The sequence below is a fragment of the Chionomys nivalis genome, chromosome 15 (genome assembly GCF_950005125.1).
Source record: "Chionomys nivalis chromosome 15, mChiNiv1.1, whole genome shotgun sequence".
Taxonomy (NCBI): Eukaryota; Metazoa; Chordata; class Mammalia; order Rodentia; family Cricetidae; genus Chionomys; species Chionomys nivalis.
The window spans coordinates 41,856,914-41,873,172 of NC_080100.1; the positions used below are offsets into that span (position 1 = coordinate 41,856,914).

At 43.4% G+C, this 16,259-nt stretch overlaps 1 pseudogene; it reads right to left on the reverse strand.

The window, feature by feature from the left end:
* Positions 1-723: 723 nt before the first annotated feature.
* On the reverse strand, positions 724-4,848 carry LOC130887151 (26S proteasome regulatory subunit 4-like; annotated as a pseudogene).
* Between the last annotated feature and the right edge of the window lie 11,411 nt (positions 4,849-16,259).

Consider the following 16,259-nt stretch of genomic DNA (forward strand, 5'->3'; position numbering starts at 1 on the left):
GTAAATGCGTTCATTTGCTGAGTGACTGTCATCTACCCAGCGATGGATAGTGATGTCTCTGATGTGTGTGAGATTGCCCCAACGTGCAATTAATTGACCATCCTCCTTCCCTCAGTCCCCAGGAACCACCTCTCAGTGGATCACACAGTAATTGTCCTTTCTCTTATTTCCCTTAGCATAATGTCCTCGAGTCTCATCTCTGTCATGGCATGTACCAAAATGTCCTTCTTTTGTAAGGATGAGTAATATCCTTTTAGATCAGTGGTTCTCAACCTTCCCAATGCTGTGACCGCATTTATGTGAAACATAAAATTATTTTTGTTGCTGTTTCATATCTGTAATTTTGCTACTGTTAGGAATTGTAAGTATCTGATGTGCGGGATATGTGGCCCCTTTGAACGGTTGAGAACTGCTGATCTATCTGTCTGTCTATCTGTCTGTCTGTCTATCTGTCTGTCTATCTGTCTATCTATCTATCTATCTATCTATCTATCTATCTATCTATCTATCTATTAGAAAGCAAACAGGACAAACCTTCATGGAAAGAAGAGAATAGCACAGCACAAAGACCAACAGGTGGAGACCACACGATGCTCTGCACAGCGTCTTCCAAGATACAGGCTCTCTACTAGCAAAAGCCAATAGGAAAATATATTCCTTGGGGCAACTTCCCATCCTCCCAGGTAGAAAAAACTTGTTAACCTGCCCTAAGGCAACGGCGGGTCACTTGAGATAGAGCCCCTCAGGGATGCCTTTATTATGAGGATCCTCTTTAAATTTTCTCAAGTCTTCATTTGTTCCTTTCATTCTGCGTTCCCATGAGGCCATCAAGCTAGCTTCTGTGCAGACTGCCTTGATGTCATCCTGCTTGTGGGAACCTTGAAGATACGGTTCTTGGTCTTTTCAGCAGGCAGTGGGAGCTCAATCTTCCTGTCAATGATACCGGGTCCAATAAGTGCTGAACCCAAAGTTTCTATTTTGTCTGTGGCCATGATAACTTGTACATTTCCCTCAAATCGAATCTACCCAACTGATTCAACAGTTCCAGCACTATTCGCTGAATTTCTCTCTCATCTCCAGAGTTTCAGTCTTATCTTTTGTTCCCAATGGTGTCAATTTCATCAATAAACACAATGGATGGTGAATGTTCTTTACCAACTTGAAAACAGTTCCCATATGAGTTTGGGCCTATAGCCTAGGTACTTCTGAATAAGTCACGGACCAACCATTCTCACGAAAGTGACTGGAGTTTGGTTTCTCTACTGCTTTGGCCAATAACATTTTATATGGTTCTGGCAGACCATAGAGAATGACTTTATTCCCCTGTTCATAATGCTCAGAATGGGTAAGAGAAAGCTCCACAGAGCCCTTAATTTCGTGGATTCAGTTGTCCAGCCCCCCCAATATCTGTGTAGGTCTTCCAGTGGGTGGGGGCTGCATCACTGTGACAGGAGATGTGTGCCATCCATTAGCACCCCTATCACGGCCCGCATCTTATGGCTGAACAGGACTGAACAGCCTCAGTCTAGCAGATCCTTGTGTACCAATGAGAGGATCTGAGCCCATGGATGTAGACACAATGGCGTGGTTCTCATCAAAGATCTTTTCCAAGGTTCCAACAGACTTGGGGTCCCCTGAGATCATCCTTTCTGATCTTTCCTCCTCTTGCTTTTCTTCTAATGGTTTTATCTGTTCCTGGTTTCTATGACTTCTTCCTCCATGAGAAGATAGTCTGTCATTCTCTCTAGCTGCAGTAATTTCAGGCGGCATTGAATTTGGGGGCATTACTAGTAGCAGTTTGTGGGCAGCATCTGGTCCCTTTTTTCCTTCTTCTTTCCTCCCCACTCTATTTGGGATAAGAGTCTCATATTCCATTTTCTTATCCTTCTTGCTACCCCCCAGGACTGTGGCCACCATGACCACCCCTCTGACTTTGGCCCAACTTCCCTCTGTTGTCTGAGCCAAGAATTCCCACCCCAAGCACTGGGCTTTGAACTCAAGAGTCTCGGACATGTTGGCCAAGTTCTCCACTACAGACCCAAACCTTCTCCTCCTGCTTCATGCTAGGGATGGGGCCAGAGATATGGCTCAGTGGGTAAAGACATTTGCTTCGTAAGTTTGATGACCTGAGTTCAACCCATAACCCACATAGAAAAGTGGGTTGTGGTAGTTTGTAATCTCAGCATTCTTACGGTAAGAAAGGAGGCACAGATAGGAGCTCATGGACTACTTTTCTGTTGCTGTGAAGACTGTGAATCCTTCGCCCATCATGTTGGAAGCATGGCAATAGACAGACAGACATGGTAGCTGCGAGCTCTCCCTTCAGATCTAAAGGCAACAGGAAGAGAGAGACTCTGCGCTTGGCATGGGCTTTTGGAAACCACGAAACCTACCTCCAGTGACACACTTCCTCCGAGACAAAGTCTCAGGTCAAATGTTTTTTTAAGGAGCCACACCTCATTTTCTACAGCAAAGATACCTTTCCTGCATTCCCTTCAGCACCACCCAAGGGTTCTGATCTCTCCACATCTGTGCCAGTATTTGTAATTTTCTTTTTACTTATTTAATCTTTGCAGCGCCGGTTATCAAATCCCAGCTTTTGTACAAGGTGAGTCGAGCATGTTACCAACTGAGGTGTGCCCTCAGCCTCTCGTTCTCCCCCACCATGGGTTTAGTGGTTATTTTCCTAATAGCCAGGAGTGTCAAGCAGGTTTTAATGTGCTTATTAACCACATATGCATTTTCATTAAAGAAATTTCTTTTAAATTCCATTGCTCATTTTTTAAAAAGCAATTTATTTGTTTTTATTTTATGCACATTGGTGTTTTGCCAGGCAGTACAGACAATTATAAACTGCCATGTAGGTGCTGGGGATTGAACCCGGGTCCTCTGAAAGAGCAACCCGTATTTTTAAGTACTGAGCCATCTCTCCAGCCCATGCATTGCCCGCTTTTAATTGGGTTGACTGTTCCTGTTGTTGAACTAACTGTAGGATATGTAGTCTAGGTATTGACTCCTTATCAGATATGACCACAGAGACCCCACACAAGGACCCTACATACAGCACTGTTTCCATAAAATCATATTGCCATGTGATAGCATAATATCTTAGTGTATGAAAGCATGTGCTATGATGTTTGCCAGCGGTGGAATTTCCTAATACCACACATCTCAGAACATACCCACCTTGCTGAAACATGATTACATATGACTTATAAAACTTTTCTCCTGAAAACAAGTATTTAGTTTGGAATATCTTAATTTTTGCATTCCAGGAAATGCATCTTACAAGCTGATTTTTTTTCAGTTGGCCCCAAATTCATATCATAAGATTCTAACTCCCGATGTGACTGCATTTGGAGACAGAATCGACCATGGGTGACGACAGTCACTGAGGTCATAGGACTAATGTCTTTGTAGGAAGCAGCAGGGCTCCAGAATTCTTCGTCTTCCATGTGAGAACCCAGGGAAAAGGCCATGAGCAAGCCAGGAGTAAGCCCCAGTTGAACCCACCAGGCTGCTGCTTTGGTCTGTGGCCTGGCAGCCTCTGGAACCTGAGAAATGAATTCCCGTTAAGTCGTCCAGTGTGAGGTATTTCATCATAGAAGCTCAGGCAGATTACAGCAATGGTCTGCACACGGCTGGGGGATGACGGTCAGTAAAGTGACTAGTTAAAATCATGAGTACCCACGTGAACATCGAGTGGATCTGTGCCCTGCCTTCCCTGCTGGGGCTGGGGGTGAGACTGAAGGATCCTGAGCTTATTGGCCAACTAGCACGTGTACTAACTCCAAGTTCAGGGAGCGATCCTGTCTCTAAACTATAAGAGAGATGGAAGAAGACACCTGACATGAACCTCTGATCTCCATACACACATGTTCATGCACACTGACAGTCAGGCATATCACACACACACACATACTAGGAAAAAGCTTACATACTTTTGAGATAGTTTGAGAAACATGGAAAGAAGCCAGGTGTGATGTCTCAACTCCTCTAATCCCAGGATTCACTAAGCCAAAGCAAGAAGATTGCTTCAAGTTTGCGGCCAGCTCAGTCTATGTAGTGAGTTTCAGGCTAGCCTAGACTAATTAATTAAGTAATAAGTTAATAATTGAAGGAAGGAAAGGTAGCCGGCCAGCTAGGGTGGCACCTGGCTGAAATTTCAGTTTCGTGGGATCCTGAGGCAGAGGAATCTTACATATCTTTACAGGCTTCCTTCTAGGCATGTAAACAAAAGTTTACAGCCCACACCATACACACCGCTTTCGTCACCCTCCAGTGGTGGATCTGAAACCGAGGGCCTTGGATGCTAGGCAAACACTCTATCACTGAGCCATGTCCCCATCTAGCCCAGACTGTACGTGTTCTTCTGTAATCTTTTATAAAATTTATTTATTATGTATATAGTGTTCTGGGTACCAGATCTCATTATAGATGGGTGTGAGCCATCATGTGGTTGCTAGGAATTGAACTCAGGACCTCCAGAGCAGCAGTCAGTTCTCTTAACCTCTGAGCCATCTCTCCAGCCCCTGTAATCTTTTCTTAACAAAGAGTACGAATATCACAATTGCTTTTAAAGGCTGCAGAGTTCCACTGGACAGATATATCTCAATGTACAGTGTAATAATGCGTATCGTATACTACAATGTGTACTAGGAGTCATCAGCCTAGTGACAGACAGCTGGATGGTTCTTTATATCCATCTTTGATGTTTGGTTCATTCACGGAGACAACTTCCCGAAGTTGAACTCACGAGCTAAAGGATATACATATTTAAAAGTCTGATAGCCTGCCTACTGCCAAAATACCTTGCAGAAAGGCTAAACCAATTTCTCCTTGTGCCATGTCTGAGAGTGCCCATCGCCCCACTCCCTCGCCAAACAGGCACGCTTTCAACCGTGGTAAAAATAAGCGCTTGTCTGCTTTTGTCCTCTGGCTCCTGCCAAAGTGCGTGATGTGGAGCTCAGCGAGAGGAATCTAAAGTTGACAGATGGGAGGGTATTTTGGTCACTGTCGTGTTTTATCTGGAGCACACCATTTTCCCCTCACAGCAAACGTGATAGACAAGGGCTTCTTCAGCTCTTAGTACAAGTTCAAGGCAATAATATCCTAAGTGGATTAATTCCTTAAAGACGGAGTGTCTCTGAGGATGGAGACATTATCCAAGCGAAGGGCGCTCTGGGCTGATCTAGATGGCTGAGTGTGAACACTTCTTGTGTGCAGTGGTGTCTGGCTTCTCTTGCACAGAGGCACAGCATTTTGTTCTGCTCCAGCCCCCACGTCGCACCGCAGCCTCCTCAGCACTGACTTTTCACTGAAGCAGAGCAGCATTTTTCTCAATGCCATTCTCTATTTTTTTCATAAGTTGAGCAATAGCTAGCTGGCTGTGTGAGGTGCATTACTTCCCAGATGCTCAGGAGACTGAGCCAAAGGAACAGTTGGGCCCAGGCTTCAGGGCCAGTTGAGGCAGCATGGCGGACTCTCGTAAACTCAGAAGCCGTGACAGCTGCAGCAGCGAATGAGGGAGACTTCACACTCATTGTGAGGGGTCCCTTAGAATCTGGCTGTGAGTAACGCCGATATTTTAATATGGCATTTTACCCAAAATCGGATGAAGGGGACGAAAATTACATGATGAAACCCATTCTTTTTGGAAAACACAAAGCAGAAGGAAGTTTCCATCCAGCTATGTCACTCTTGGGCCATGTCGTCCAAAACACATAATTTAACTAAATATGCTGCCCTTTCCTCCATTGACAACCTAGCAAAATGAAATCCACCCTGTTCCATAGAAATATTGGAAGGACAGGAGGGCCCAAGTACTATAGTGAACTGAATTACACGTTTGAAAAATATGTGTTTCTAGTCAAATATAGCTAACCTGCTTCTGCCTGACCTGAATGTCTTTGTACAGGAGAGGGTATAGGGTTTTTCCATTTTTCAATAGAACCTGTTAAATAGATCTATGTTTTGCTATGGAAATTTTTCTCCTGTTGTGGCATTAGTATCAATTAAAAGCATTTTGAAGTGGTTGACCTTTACTGGTGATATTAATGAGTCATACATGCCAAGAGTCAGAAAATGGAATAATTATAAAATATGAACTGTGAACTGTATGTTAATAATCCTCTTTATTTCCTCTCTTTTTAGCCACTTGATAAATTGGGTGCATCAAATTATTATAAATGTGGTACTTCCAATGCAGGCAAAAGAATGTAATATTTCTTTTACCTTGGCAGAAAAAAAGGCCACCCCAAATCCTGTAATAAAAGAATCGACAGGGGCTCTTCCTAGTCCATGTTCCAATGTCTCTCTCCCCTCCCCTCCTCTCCTCCTCATCTCAATTTCTCTCCTCTCCGTTTTCCACCTTTCCTTTCTTTCCACTCCCTCTTCCTTTCCCATCCCCTCTCTTTCTTCCCCTTTTCTATCCTTTTCCAGTTAACAGTGTGGTTAGGAACAAATGCTTATTGTCTCAGCTCAATATGCTCTCAGAATGGATATCTTAGGGGTGGAGTCAGATCTCCTTGCTTATCTTTCTCCTGGGTAAAGGACACTCTTGACTAACATGAGGAGGGGCAGATACTGCTGTGGGACTCTGCCCTTCTTTCAGAGTGGGCTGCCTTTTAGATCTTACCTTGGAATAAGTTTACAGGAGTGAGCTCTGCCCTACAAAGTGAGTTGAACTTTGAAGAGGTTTATTTTAATACTGTACATAGGGAGACGCATACAGTATTAATACTCAATAATTATCTACAGACAATGCCCAGTCTCTCTCCCCCCTCCTGTCTATGGATTGGGATGTAGCTCTCAGCTACTACTCTAATACCATGATCCCCATTATACTGATGATAGACTAAGCTTCTAAAGCTGTATGCAAAACCCCAGTTAAATGTTTTCTCTCATAAGAGTTGCCTTGGTCATGGTGTCTCTTCTTCACAGCAAGAGAACAATAACTAAGATAGAAGTTGGTACCAGGATATTGTTGGACAGGCCTGACCATGCTGTTTGTTGGAGGGCTATGGAAAACTTTGAGATGTTGGACTACAAAAGTGGTCAGATGCTTTAAGCAGAGCTTACTGGGTCATCCTAGTAGGAGCATGGAAGACAGTGGTACTGAGGGCAATATGGAATGGAGGTTGAGACAGTTCAAGAGGTTTTAGAAGGGAAGAATAGTAGTAAGTGGCCCAAGCACCTTTCTAGTGATATTTTGGCAAAGAATGTGGCTGGGTTTTGCCCTTGTCCTGAAAATATGCCTGAGGTTAAATTGAAGAGTTTTGGTTTAATGGTGTTGGCAGAGGAGGTTTCAAGACAGATCAGTATTGACTCTGTCACGTGGCTATTAGAGATTAGTCTTACACAGCTCTATAATGAAAAGGAACAAACCAAGCAAGGAAAATTTAAAAATGTGTAGTTGGAGAAGAAAAGGAGATCAGTAAATGTAATGTATAAGACAGAAGTTCCAGTGCTCAAGGAGATAAAAAGTTTAAAGAAAACACTGATGCTAAATAGAATAAAGGAAGTGATGACATCAGGCCAAGTTCCCATGCAGCTAAACTTCCAATTTGTGAAAAGGAATTAGGGAAAAACTTAATCAGTGAAGGAAACCATCAACAACAGAAAGCTGATACAGATGTAATTGAAAGAGGGGACCAAGTTCCATCCCCATCAAATAGCAGAACTTGGCAGCTTTAACCATATGGCTTTAAATTCAAGGATACAAGAAAGGAATATGGAATCTCTCTCTGTGGCTAAGGAAAGCCATTGAAGCCAAACATACATATCAGGGGTGTCATCACATGGAGACCCAGAGAGGCCATTGTGTAAAACTATGAAGGTGAAGCCTCAGTTGCATTGGAGACCCCAATATGCTGGAGATGCCAGAGTCATGGAATACCTGCTGAGGAAAACTGCAGACCAGGTGACTAAGGCACTTAGTTAACAGATCATAAACTCAAGGCCAGACAGAAAGGGGCTTGCCTTTTATAGAAAAGAATAGGGCAGTGAGAAGAAGCCAGTGAAGAAGATCCAGATGAGTGGGGTTCTCAGGAAGCTGGTTGGGAGAGTTTTCTTCCAAAGTCTACCTCTGGGACCATTTTCCTACTTCTGGCATTTAAGAAGCATGGTGGTCTGTTGGTTGGTACCTGGAGGATGGAAAGGACCCTGACAAGTTTAATCAATCATTGAACTTTATAGGTCAATGGGGACAAAACACAAACATCTGGTATATTATTTTTGAAACAAAGAAAGGGAAATCAGAGGGCCTCTTGTCTGGGTCATGCATATATAAGAAGGTCTCTGAAAGTCCATCAAAGAGATGGAGGGACACAACTTGATGCCGTTTTCCAGGAGCCCAAGACTCAAGTAAAGTTTAACCTCACTACTAACCCTTGGCCTCTCTACATGTTGATAGACACCTCCTTGTGAAAATTTCACCTCACTTTTTTGGGTATGACTGATGACATTTTTTATTAACCAAGCCTTGACAATTCAAGTATCCTCTCCTTTCGTTAGTATTAAGGACCCAACAAGCCCCAATTAGTCTGTCCTGTGATCTAATCACATGGATGCTTGTTGTAATAAGAGCGACAGGGCTGTGTCCCCGGCATCCGGCCACCCGCATGGCTAGCTTATGCCCCGAAATAATTACACGGAAACTGTATTTTTTTGATCACTGTCTGGCCCATTAGTTTTAGCCTCTTATTGGCTAGCTCTTACATATTGATCTAACCCATTTTTAATATTCTGCGTAGTACCACAAGCTGACTTACCAGGAAAGATCTTAACCTGCGTCTGTCTGGAGTGGGAGAATCATGGCGACTCCCTGACTCAGCTTCTTTCTCCCAGCATTTTGTTCTGTTTACTCCACCCACCTAAGGATTGGCCTATCAAATGGGCCTAGGCAGTTTCTTTATTAATTAACCAATGAAAACAACAGATTAATACAAGACCCACCTCCATCAGATGCTGAGAGAGAGAACAATATTTTTTATCCCTTGGACCAACGACATATGCCTGGGTTGGTTCTGTCTCTAGACTTCTCAAGTATAAGAGTCAAGAAAATTCTACTTTCTTAATTATGGGATTGCTTTGTTTTGTTTACCCCAAATGTCTGTGGTACTGAAAACCTCAGTGGTTCAGATAATTTTTTGTTTGGTTAAGCTTTTAATTTTTTTTAAGTCACATTAATTTGTGTGGGGGAAGGACATGTATGTCATTGCATCCATAGAGATCAGAGTTCGATAAAGCTCAGTTCTCTTTCATCCTTTATCTGTAAGTCCTGATGGTCAAACTCAGGACGTCAGGATTGGTGGTAAGTGCCTTTACCTGCACAGTCATCTTCCTGGCCCATTGTTTTATGTTAATTATTATCATTACATTTTGGTTCTTGTGTATGTCTGAGTGCATGCACATGTGTGGAGGTTAAAGTTGGTTCTCTTTCCATAAGTCTTGGCAGCAAGCCCCTTTCCCCTGCTGAGCCATCGCTCTAGCCCATGGCTCTGATGTTTGGAAGGGCCCTGGATAACTCTGGTTAGAAACAATTCCAAGCATGTTTTCGTTCCAAGAGGGAGACGCTCACTTCAGAATTCTGGCTGTGTCTCAAGTTTGAGTAATTCCATCTGCCCTCTTTGAAAATGTTATTACAAACACATTCCATATTCTTAGCTTTCTTCCTCCAGACTTCTGAACAGCATGGAATCTTTCGGATCGTTTTCATTATCCAAAGGCGAAAGACAAAAGGATCTACACATAAATGTTCAAAAGAAGCCCTGAAGTTCCAGTTCGTATGTTATAATGGCGCTAAAGGAGCATAAGAAATGGAAGGAAGTGAGGGATCATCAGTAGAGAGCACTTTCTGCTCTTGCAGAGGACCTGGGTTTGGTTTCCAGCACCCACACCAGGCAGTGTACAACCTCTGTAACTATAGCTTCAGAGGAGCCAACATCATCTTCTGGCCTCTCAGGACACCTGCACTTGTGTGCACTCACACAGGCATGCGCATATAAATAATCAATAAAATAAATATTTCTAAAGGGGGCGGGGAGGCTGGAGAGATGACTCAGTGGTTGAGAGCACTTACTGCTCTTCTTGTGGACCTAGGTTTGATTCCCAGAACCTACACAGTAGCTCACAACCATATGTAGCTCCAGTCCCAGGAGATCCAACACCCTCTCTGGTCTCTGCAGGGTACACGTGGTACACAGACATCCATACAGCCAAAACAGCTATACATAGAAAAATTCTATAATGGAAACAATGCTCCTGTGAGTATTCATAGGCATGCAACACACAAACTATGAAGTTTCTGCCTATATTTGATTAGGCATTTGTTTAAATGACTAGATTAATAAGAAAGAAAGAGATATTCATGCTGGTGGGTGGTAAAGCTCTTGCTTGGCATGGGCAAGGTCCTAGGCTTTATACACGCACTTACACACACATGCACGCGCATACACACACACACTTTGCAGTTTCAACAACTAGTGGTAACTTCAGTCTAAAAATATTATATGAGAATTTCCAGAAGTAAGTCACAAGTTGTCAAGTGTAATGTGATCTGAGCAGCATAATGGAATCTTGTGCCCTCCAGCTCCATCGACCTGGGGTACCAGTCAGCCTTTGGTCTGGCGTAGTCACGCTGCGCAATCAGCCACCTGTCCCTGTGAGTCACTCGGTGGCTCTCTACCATCAGACCCAGTCCCAGTTACCTCAGTGCTGAGTCTGAACAGCTCTTGCTTCACAGCCTCACGATGTGTCACGATACCTGTGTCATTCGCTCTCTGCGTTCTGTCAGGCGGGCAATCCATCGTGAGGCACCACCTCCAGAAAACGAAAGCGAACACAGAACAATACAGAAGGGGAGAGGGGAGGAAAGAGGGGCGCGGACAAAAATGTATAGCTCAATAAGAAAAAAAAAAAAAAAGGATGCCCAGAGAGGGGCCACTGTCCCATAACTTTATTACACTGTGTTGTCAGAACTCTTCTATTTTAACTGTTGCTGTTGATCTCTTACTCAGCTTTGACTGATTTGTAAGTCAAACTCTGTCATAGGTATGTATCCATGGTGGTTAACTCAGCTGTCAACCTGACTGGATAGAAAACTTGAAAAACACACTTTGGTGTGTATCTGTAGATGCAATGGGACTGACGTGATTTCCAGACTCACTGAGGTACCAGGGCACCCGCCTGGATGAAGGGAGACTAACTTAGCTGCTGATCTTCAGGAAATTACATGAAGCACCCCCTCTTCGACCTCGACACCCCTTCCTGGAGCATCTTTGCCTCCTTTTATGTGCTGAGCCCCAAGGATACAGCAACGAACAAACAACACAGACAACATGTCTAACCCCAAAGAGCTTCGAGAGAGGGCAGATACATGACAAAGTCAAATAACAGACAACGTCCGGGTTCTCAGAAGAACTGCCCCACATGATGTGTGCTGCCGCAGGCTGGCCAGGAGCCCAGCCTAAATCAAGACTTCAGCACCTTGTCTGGGCCAGTGTGGATTTTTGTTTGTTTCGTTTTGGTTTGTTGTTGTTGCTTTTCTTACAACCTCTCCGCATTTTCCAGTTTTCTACAAGGAGCTTCTGTTTTGTTTTTTTTTAAATCAGGAAAAGAATTTGTCAAGAGAAAAGCTGACAGACTAGAAATGCAAATGCCTCAGTGTGAAGAGGCTGGAGAGAGAGGTGTGAAGGCTGACCCTCTCAGGGCCATGGCTGCCTGCCTCAGGAAAGCCTCTGAGGTTGTCTCCTCAGAGGGCAAGCTCTAGTTTCCGAGACCTTCTGATATATTCAGAGTCAGCCTGCTTTGTTGTTTCATGTACCTGTGTAGAGTCACTTCCAAGTATTCCGTACAAGGTGAGCCCCCACCCTCCAAGAGCTAGCCTTCTCCCCACCCCCCTACATCTACCCCCACCCCTGCTTTTCTTCCTTTGACAACTGCTCTGTTGCCCTTTCACCTGCAGATCCTCCTTCTCCTCAGTGCGCTCCCAGAAACCTTGTTTACTCAGCGTGGCCAGTCCATAGCGCCTTCATTTCTCTCAGCCACTTGCCCACCAATGGAGCTCGCCCTCCCAGTTACCATGGAAGCCCAGTGAAATGTCAATCAACGCCTCCTCCTTCACCTATATTTCTAAAATTTGTTTAATAAATTTGCAAAAGTCCCTTTCCTGCCCATGGCAGGTTGAAGCATTCTGTAACAGTGTTTGAGAACTCCGGGTCATGACAGAACATGGTTTCATTTTGTTTCTTAAACTTGATTTAACCAGAGTTTTACTCTAATAATCAACAGTTGCTTTGTCTTTCTTTCTGCCGAAGGAAATTTTCAGTGTTTTCTCTGCGGCTTAGTAGAAAGGTTTTGTTGAGTTTTAATCAGTATAAAGGGAGAGAAATCAGGACCTGGAATATAGCTCTTGCCCAATACATGTGAGACTCTAAGTTCAATTCCTAGCACAGAAAGAAAAACAAAACAAAAGGAAGGATGCATGAATGACTTTGATCCTGTATGATAGCGACATTTGGAGAACTTTCATAAGAATTTCTCTCCCTTTTTCAAGTTAATAATTGTATCGGTTAGTGTTCTGTTGCTATGACAGAATGCCAGAGGATGTGTACCCTGTAAGGTTGTTTTGCTCACAGTTCCATGCTGGAGTAGCTCCATTGGTTTGGCCCTTGGAGAGGACCAGATGGTGGCCTTTTGCTTATTTTTTGGTTTCTCTTATGAGAAAAATCTGGGGCACAGTTCCACTCAATTCTTTGGGAGTAGATTTGCTAAGTCACAGAGTTTTTGTGCTTTTAGGTTTGGTCAGATTGTTAACCTATCTATACGACCCAAAATGAAGAAGATGCAAGAGAGGACACAGTGTGAAGCCTTATTCCCTTGTACAGTCTGTACTGGAGTTCTCTTCTCTGGGAATAGCCGTATCCCCTGAGTGTTCTGGCAGAACAGTTCTGCTGTAGAATCTGTAGCCTGTGCTCTCTACCAGGGCTTCACAGGGCACAAACTTTCCTGTGCCTTGCTTTTTTCTTGAAATCTCTGTTTAGTGTGTGTTTGCTTGTTTTCAAGTGATCTATATTAATGGTCCAGAGCTTCTCTACCCCACCAAACTACCTGTCTTGTTCGGTATTTTTGTACCCCTGAACTGTTATCTCTGGGGTTAAAAAACCTATGGGGCGTTTCAAGATTTTACCTTACTACGTAAGAATGCCTGCATCCTCACACTCTCAAGAGAGTAAAAATTTAGCAAGCTTTTTCATTGCTTCTTTTAAAGATAGGGTCACACTATGTAGTCCAGGGTGGTCTTAAACAGTCGCTGTTACTGCCTCTGCTTCTTGTGTGTTGGGATTATAGGCATGAACCACTGCACCCGGCATGGTAAATTTCTAATATTTTCTGATATTTGCTAGTCCTTAGGTGGAAAATAGTACCTTTTTTTTTTTTTTTTTGGATTTTGGTTTTGGTTTTTTGAGACAGGGTTTCTTTGTGTAGCCATGGCTGTTCTGGAACTTGCTCTGTAGGCCACGCTGGCCTCAAACTCACAGAGATCTGTTGTGGAATATTATTTTAGCTAGGCAAAGATGTATTACATTATGTTTTTATGCTGAGGATGTTATAATCTGCTGACCTGGTCCGTCACCTGGGTACCCTGTCCCTTTAAGAAACAAGCCCCACCCCTTCTTCCACCAAGGCAAGTGGATCTCCTGCCTCCTCCCTAGCCTGCTCTCTCTTTCTGTCTCTCTTCTGAGAAGGTAACTACTGCCTCTCTCTCCTCTCTCTCTCTCTCTCCTTCTCTCTCTTCTCCTCCCTTTCTCTCTTTCCACTTCCCCCTTCCCTTTCCCCTCCATAATCCACTAAATAAACTCTATACCCAAACTCTCTCTGCATGGTATAGCTGTCTGTCTCTCACCCGCCGTGCTCTCCAGCCCGCCAAGAGGACCCATCAAGGCCTTGGGTGACCTGCAGCTGCCCCTTGTGGGACCGGCCTCCAGTCACCCATATGTTTATAAATGACGACAGTGGAATATTACTTTAACTGTGTAGAGGTGTGTTACATTTATTTATGCTGCATTTGTTTAATTATGTGAAGATGTGTTGCATCTGTTTCACCTTGCCTGCCTAAGGCACCTGATGGGTCTATTAAAAAGCTGACCAGCTAATAGGTAGTCAGGAGAGGGATAGGTGGGGCTGAAAGGCAGAGGGAATAAATAGGAGGAGGAATATAGGCTCAGGAGAAGAATGAGAGAAGAAGAGATAATGAGGGAGAAAGAGAGAGACACGCCCAGGGCAAGAAGCCAGGCAGCTGCCAGAGAGCCAGTCATGAGAAGCAGTGAAAGTAAGATGTACAGAGGGAAAGAAAAGGAAAAAGTCCAGAGGCAAAAGGTAAATAAATAGAAGCAGGTTAATTTAAGTTGGAAGGGCTAGCCAGAAACGAACCTAAGTTAGACCAGCCTTCAAAACTTATAAGAAGTCTCTGTTTCATGATTTGGTTGGTGGCACAAAAGGAAAAGCCTGGCACAGAGATCTTCCTGCCTTCTTCCTCTGAGTGCTGGGATTAAAGTCATGAGCCACCACTGTCTGGTAGAAAATAGCCTCTTACTTTAGCCTCAGACACTATATTTTTATTTATGTGAGGAAGATCCCCTCCCAATCATTTTATAAGAACTTTCTCTAAGAATTCTCCTTTTCAATATTTACTTCTTTGCCTGAATATTCCCTGTTCTCTCCAGAAAGTCTGGGATCACTAACCAAAATCCAGCCACACTTTGGCCATAAATATTTTAGTTAAAAATTTTTATCATTTTCCTATGATTTAATTTTTTTAATTAATTTTTTATTTTATGAGTATGTGGTATTGCATTTGTTTGTGTACTATGTGTGTAGCACCTGAAGAAGCCAGACACCCTGGAATTGGAGCTAGTCATAGGTGGGCAATGGGAATTAAACCCTGGTGTCTGCAAGAGCAGCAAGCGCTTGTGATCTTTCAGCCATCTCTCCATCCCTCTGATGAAAATTCAATGGCAGTGGTGGTAGAGAATGAGAGAACATTATAGAGACATACATGTGTGCAGATTCCATGATGAAATGAAATTCCATCATTCTATGTGATAACCTAAAAAATGCATAGAGTTTAAAGCTGGAATAGGCAGTTGTGCCATCTGGCTGGTCTCATGGTTTCTCCCAGGTAGAATTAACAAGGTAGAATTAAAAGCCAAAAAAAAAAAAAAATAGAAGGAAGTTGTGAAAAGGTGGTAAAAAGGTTGAGTAGTTTGAAGCCTGGCTGATTAATCTTTGAGCAGCCGGAGTATTAGAAAAGTGTAATACTTCCCTCAAGCTAGCAAAGTCACCTTAAATGCCGTCACTCCACCAAGAATAAGTATTACGAAATAAGGTGAACTCCATATATCTGTTATGTCTATGGGCTCCATGTCTATGAATTCAACTTACCATAATGAAAAGTGTTTGGGGGAAAAATTCATAATATTCCCCAAAACAGACCTTGAAGGTGCTACAAGTTACGTGCTACATCCAAGAGAATAAAGTGGTGTGTAGGCATTTGTGGTGGTTTAAAAAGAATGGCCACCACAGGATCATATATTTGAGTGCTTAGTCATCAGAGAGTGGAAGTCTTTGATAGGATTGGAAGGATTAGGTGGTCTGGCTCTGTTGGAATAGGTGTGGCTTTGCTGGAGGAAGTGTGTCACTGGGGGGGGGATGGGCTTTGAGGTTTCAACTGCCCATGCCAGGCCCAGTCTCTCTCTGCCTGTGCATTAGGATGCAGTTCGCAGCTACTGCTCTAGTGCCTGCATGCATGCTGCCATGTAAACAGAGACTGTGCTTTTGTTTCCCAGCTGCCTAGACCCGAATAATCACACAGAAACTATATTAATTACAACACTGTTTGGCCGTTGGCTCAGGCATATTTATAGCTAGCTCTTACATCTTAAATTAGCTCATTTCTATTAGTCTATGTATTGCCACATGGCTGTGGTGTTACCTCATTTCCTACATGTCTTGTTTCCTTAGTGGCTGGCTGGCATCTGACCTGACTCCACCTTCTTTTTCTCTGTATCTCTGCTCAGATTTCCTGCCTGACTTTACTTTGCTAAGCCATTGGCCGAAACAGCTTTATTCACTAGCCAATAAAAGTAACAGACAAATAGACAGGACATTCCACATCCCTGCCGTGCTCCCCTTCATGATAACTGTATAATCTCTGAAACTGTATAAAGCCTTAATTAAATGTTTTCTTTTATAAGCAT